Raw genomic sequence first — 6,569 nt, forward strand, 5'->3', positions numbered from 1 at the left:
AGTGTTGTTCCCAATGGAGTTTTCATCCTCTTGAGTGAATGGGCAAGATTTGCCCGAGTGTCCAGTATTGCCATATTTCTCACATGTCATCTGAGACTCCATAGTCTGGTTAACCTCCTGGTGTGGAGATTCCAGCTTTTTCATGAAAAGATCCATCTTGGCTATCAGCATATCGACACTGTCGATTTCATGTATTCTTTTTGCATGAGTCGGCTGCCTATCTTCCTTCCAACTCTGGTTGGAAGCAACCTTGTCGATGAGCGTTCTAGCTCCTGCAACATCGAGGAAGAGGAATGCTCCTCCTACTGCTGCGTCCATGTGATCTTACGATCGCTGGTTCAGGCCATGGAAGAAGTTCTAAATGATAAGCCATTCTCCTATGCCGTGGTGTGGGCATGCTGCAATGTATTCCTGAAGACGTTCCCAGGCTTCCGGGACTGTCTCATCCTGGAGTTGTTCAAAACTAGAAATCCTGTTCCGAAGGGCATTGGCCTTGCCAAAACTGAGCTTGAGATGCTGCAAAGTGGGGCCGGTCGGCCTCTCCGAGGCCGGCCGGCCTAGGATTTCCTCCGTTTGCAACCGCCCTTCTCGTGGATGCTCCTGATCTCCTCCTAGTGTCGGTGTGGGTTGCTTGGCTTCAACGCTGAAATTTGTAGGCCGGCCGGCCTGGAGTTGGCACGTCTCAGCCCTCCATTTTACTGGCTTGATGATCAACGGGTGCACATTCTTGCTCACGGCGGTTTGGGTCTTGAAAATGCGTTTGGAGACTGAAAATGGACCCAACCTTCCATTTCTCAAGCCTTTCGGTCTTATCTTTTGTATTTGCTTATATCTCCAATGCATAGGGGTCCATTGGAGGGTCCCTAATGGTCCTGTGGCAAGGGATGATGTGCTTGGCAAAGGTGTCGGGCCGGCCGGCCTAGGTGAGGCCGGCCGACCTGCAGCCTCTGCACAACACGAGTCTGGAACTTGTAATTTGTATAACTTTTGTGTCCGGACTCCGAATTGGGTGAACCAAAAGTCCAATTCGATCATCTCGACAAGCTCTTCAATATGGCAATGTCAAATTTGGCATTTGACAATGTTTACAATGGTGTCATCTGATATCCATGTTTCATCATCCTTGTAGATGCTCCATTTTGTGTTGTTTCTTGCATATTCTGGGCATAATCCTGCAAAACATCTCAAGCCACCAAAACTTGTGGAATTTGTTAGAAATAGGTAAAATATGTATGGAACATGGTGCAAGGATTAATTTATTCCCGAGAAGTTGACGGTCAAAATGGGAAATAATGGCCGTCAACAGTCACTATAAATGGGTCAACCATTGGTTGAGTCACACGATGATTTTAGCAACCTAGGGTTACTCTCCAAGCGAGAAGCAATCAATCCGAGCAAGATTGAGATCTCAGGCCCACGGAACGGCATGCAGGTGGTAGCCTCAGGTGGCATCGGGGCCGGAGGAGTCTCGAGATGCTGGGGCTGCTTGGACGGGCGGATGCTCTGTCGGCGGCCTGCAAGACACCTGGATAGGCAGGGGATCTGTGCAACGGCCTGCTGGGAGCCTGGACGGGCAGGGGAGGGCTCTGGGGGCGGCGGTGGGTTCATGGCGGCGGCGGCGGCTTTGGGGCGACGTGGGGGTCTTGGGTGGGGCGGTAGCAGTGGGGTTCTGGGTGCGGCGTGGGGGTCTGGGGTGGGGCGGTAGCGGTGGGGACTGGGGTGGGCATGGGGATCTGGGGTGCAGGGCCGGCGGCGGGGAGTTCTCTGGGGGTGGAGGCGTGTATACGGGCGGGACAGGGGAGAAGAGCCTAGGTTTTGGACGCGGCGGAAGATTTTTTGGAGTGGAAGCCGCTGGCCGGGCTAGTAGATTTGGAGCACAGGGAGGCGCGTAGTACAGGCGGGATCTCAAGCGCGCTCGTCAATTTTTGGGAATATAAGGATCGGGTAGTATGCCGGCGGATGGTTTGTAATACAAATACATATTTACCGACTGATGGTAGATCGGTAAACTGAAATTTTTATACCGACCAATGCTCACTCGAGCCATCTTAAAATACTGACCGATGGTTTGTTGAAAAGCTGTACCGACCAACCTTTCAACGGTGATTTGCTATTTATAGCGTCGGATGTCTGACGCTAATATTGGGTTGTGGTATAGTGGTTTCGTGACAGATTCTTTTCTTTTTGAACAAACAACACTCGACGAGTGTGTTTCTATTGATATATGAGAGAAATGCAAGGTTATAAACCCTAGGGAGGCCATAACCATGAAACAAAAGAGAAAAGAAAAACCCTGATCATCTTGTCGCTAGTGTTCTGCAGCACACACCGTCCCATCATCTTGTCGCTCTACGTTCCCGGACACGAGCAGCACTCGCACAGGCCTTCTCCGAGCTAGGAGGCCATTGCTACTCGTGACAAGTTTCCACTCGGCGTGCATGCGTGTATTCACGTCTATCATGCATGCCTTGTTGGAGCTATATATATAGTTGGTGGTGCGATGTCAATTCCTTGCTCCTTTCACGTCAGCTACTGACTATATGTATCGAGTAATAATAAGGGTTTACAAAACTGACCGGTCCGGTCAAACCGCCGACCTCCGGTAGCGGTTTGCCGGACTGGTTTGACCGGAAATCGGTGGAAACCGGTTGAATTCAAATCCAAATTCAAAAGCACATGTGTAACCGGTTCCGACCGGTATACCGACCGGTTTGACCGGTTTACCGGTCCGGTCTGACTGATTATCGGTGTTTTAACCAAAAAATCCGACGATTTAAAAGTGGTTTTCCGATTTGACCGGTTTACCGGTTGCCATATGCGGTGGCCCTTTATGGGCCGGCCTATTTTTTCTTTTTCTTTTTTGATTTAACTTCATATGCCCGCAAACTATACTAAATGGATGAATTTTTAAGAAAATTTGACACCATTAGATTCGTCGCACCTTGAATTATTTTTAGAATTTTTTTGGGAATTTTTCATTTTTTTAATTCAAATTTGAATTTTAAATTTGGACCGGTTTAGTACCAGCCCAAACCGAAACCGAGCCGGACCGGTTTGACCGGTAACCGGTCAAACCGGACCGGTTCCCACCGGTTTGGTTAACCCTGGTAATAATTGCGAACTAGTAAGTTTGGCAAAAGCAAATTATGGTTTCTCTGTACACGTAGAAAGCGGTAATAATTCACTCTTACCATTTACCACTTTTCAGAACCTTTCAAAGTCTTTATTCGCGTGGTTATTTCGAAATACCCTGCTTTTACAGAAAGTGCAACCTAGAAATATAGGGTGGAATTCTTGCAACTTGAGTGCTGCAATGGACCGACCCACCCCATCATCATGCTTCAACATCTGGGTGCAGTATATATGTAGTGCTGTAGATATATAGACAAATGACAAGGATTGACTTCACCGTGGAGTGGAATCACCACCACCACCCGAATGGTGCCATCAACCTAATTAACAACGTACAGCACATCACCGAAGTGAAAGTACTCGTGTCTCCTCCATCAGTAATAAGCAATCAAAACAATCGTTTTGGTTAGTCACGGGCTGTTTGCATGGGCTAAAATTGATCGCTAAACTTTAGCACCTATTAGCATTTATATCTTTGCTTAAGTTTTTGACTCTTGTCTAAACTTTAGTCCCCACCCATTATCACTCCTCTTTGGATGAACTAGTGATAAAGTTTAGCATGCACTTGGATCCCAACGGAACCTTATTACTGTTAGAGGAGACATATGGGTACGGTGCGTGATTTCATGGATATTATTGTGCAATGTCCTCTTCTCTGTTTTTATTTTAGATAAGGAATTAATCAGGCTCTATATCCACTTGGTGGATATATACAGCTAAGGATTATAAGAGTTCTTAGAATCTAAACCTCAAATGATAGTTTTCAAATATAAGAAGAGAACTCTAAACTAAAGAAAGAAAACCAAAAGACTAAGCTTCAATTTCCTTCTTCGCTCCTATTTCATTCTTGCAAAGTACACAGCACCAAACTATCACATCTCGTCTTCTTAAAAGGTAGATATTCAAATCATCTGATGCCGCTGAAGTAACAAAACCAGCCACCAGACACCAAACAACATCGATAAGAGATCTGTTTCCAACAAGAAATTAAATAGGCGTGCACGGACGTCGTCATTGCCACTCAGACCAGCCGGAGCATGGTTGCCACGTCCTCTTCTATGTGTTACCAATCACCATGTAAATGGTTGGAGCCGGCCATCCAATGACACAATATCACATTGTGTGACACCATAAATATAGGTGCTATTATATTAGAGAATATATCTGGTGGAAACCACAAGTTTTGTGAAAATTTGTGCAAACCACGGCAAAAATATCGTCTAAATTCACCAAAAAAATCACACAAGTAGTAGATGATATGATGATACACAACTTTGTAATATATCTTGTCCAAACTCGACTTTGTTTGTGAGATATAAAAATAACAAATTTCAAGTCGAATTTGGACATATTTTACAAAGTTGTGTATCATCATATCATCTACATATGTTATTTTTTTGGTGAATTTAGATGACTTTTTTGCTATGGTTTGCACGGATTTTCACGAAAATTGCGATTTCCACCATATATGTTCCCATTATATTATATCTATAAATAAAATTACATATAAAAGTTTACTATGGATTCATCGTGCCTTCTTGGCTTCTCCTGATTCTCGTGGCACACAAGTTCCAGTTTTATATGAATGGCACACAAGGCGGGTAAATTTTCATGTACTTTAGGGGCAATTTCGTAAATAACTTGCTACAATCAGCAGGACTGCCAAAATCGTCGGCCAGCTCGGATTCTCTCCTCCGCGTATAGATGTCCATTCGGGCCGCCCGGCCCGGCCCTAGCACGAGCCCAGCCTGGCCCGCTCTTAGCCGTGCCGTGCCTGGCCCGACCCAATTTCAAGTCGGGCCGTGCCGTGCCAGCCCACGGGCTCTACCAGCGGCCCAAGCACGGGCCCGCGGGCCTGTTTCGTGCCGGGCCAGTCCGCTGGAACCCGGCACTATAGTGCTGACCGGGCCGCCCGAAGCCCATAATTCAAAATACATCTCACCCTACTCCAAATTTAACAAGCAATCTAAAGCAATCTAATTCAAAATAAATCACAGATCACAGCTAGGCATACACAGAGACATATAGCAAAATATCACTTAACTGGTAAGTGATAAGACAATTATAGAGCTGTTTTAACACTTGATCTATGTGATCAAGTGTTGCTGCCTCATTAAAAACCTTCCTAGGTAAAACTCACCCTTGTGAGAAACCCTAGGAAGGGAAAAAGAGTACAGCCCAACTCTATAATTGTTCAAAATTACATCACATTGTTCAAGTTCAGCAGACTCATTAGCACATTACAAACAGAAGATCAAATTGCAAAACAGTGAAACAGCACTGCTGACTTGGTGTTGGTGATGCTGCTGGCCTCTTGCCTAGGCCTAGCCTTGCCCCTTGCCTTCTCATGACTAGCCATTGGCAGGGACAGACCTAGCAAAGGCAGACAAGAGAAGAATCAATGAAGTTGATTTATGAAACTGTACATAATCAATGATTACTTGTGATTTGTGAAGCACTTACTCATTTCCAGTAGCCTGCCCTTCAGCATTGTCCTTGATGCCAAACTTTAACTCCAAATCTTGCGTCAACTTCTCGACATCATGCTGCGTCCTTGCATCAGCAGCTTCCCAGTCCTTGACGCAGGTCAAGTACTCCACATTATGAGGCGCCAAGCGTCGTCGACGCTCCTCGATCACCCTGCCAGTGAGACTAAAGCAAGATTCCGAAGAGACAGTAGAAACTGGAACAGACATAACATCTTTTGCTAGTATGGACAGAATGGGATATGTCAGTTTGTGCTCATGCCACCAAATTAATATGTCAAAATCATCATCAAAGCATGTGACAGTGTCGCTGTCCAAGTAGGAAGCCAACTCTGAAACAAGAGGCACAGATACAGCAGCAGAAGTTGTAGATGCAAGAGCAGGAGAAGAGGGACTTGTACCAGCAGCAGCTCCATATATCTTACCTCAAGCATTTTTTTTCTTACCAGATGTTCCTGATATGTTGGAGGGCCTCTGCAACCTAACTGCACCATACTTGTTTTCATACTTGCTATACAGTTTGTACAGTTCAGCTCTTACCTCAGTGAAGTAATTAGAATAATCAACACCAACAGACTGAGAAAGAAGCTGGAGAACATTATGAAATCCTCTCATCTTGGCCCTTGGATCCAAAACAAAAGCAAAGGAATACAAAAGAGGGATGTTTTGCCAATACTTGAGGAACTTTAGTTTCATAGGAGTCAAAATGCTCATGAGCAAAGGATCAGTCTCTCTGGCATGCAAATGACAAGCAATTTCAAGGATATGATGCAGCATCAGAGGACTAGTTGGATAATAAACACCAGACAAAGCAACAGTTGATTCATAAAAAATTCCAAGAAACTCCATGATTTTCTCAGCAACAGCCCAATGACCTTCACTGAGTAGTGGCTCACCATTAACCAAACCATAATTAGCAGCAATAAAGGTCGAGAAAGTGCCCTTGTATGT

The 6,569-nt window shown here is 45.3% G+C and overlaps 1 long non-coding RNA gene and 1 other non-coding gene across 2 annotated transcripts; one reads left to right on the forward strand and one right to left on the reverse strand.

Annotated features, from left to right (window-relative positions):
* Positions 1–379: 379 nt before the first annotated feature.
* Positions 380–486, forward strand: LOC120687005. Its single transcript, XR_005680510.1, has one exon. It is a non-coding gene; the product is annotated as a small nucleolar RNA R71 (small nucleolar RNA).
* A 4,671-nt stretch (positions 487–5,157) lies between these two features.
* Positions 5,158–6,569, reverse strand: LOC120684431. Its single transcript, XR_005679296.1, has 2 exons — positions 5,596–6,569; positions 5,158–5,505 (listed from the first exon to the last, which is right to left on the reverse strand). It is a non-coding gene; the product is annotated as an uncharacterized LOC120684431 (long non-coding RNA).

Source organism: Panicum virgatum, chromosome 8N, assembly GCF_016808335.1.
Source record: "Panicum virgatum strain AP13 chromosome 8N, P.virgatum_v5, whole genome shotgun sequence".
NCBI lineage: Eukaryota > Viridiplantae > Streptophyta > Magnoliopsida > Poales > Poaceae > Panicum > Panicum virgatum.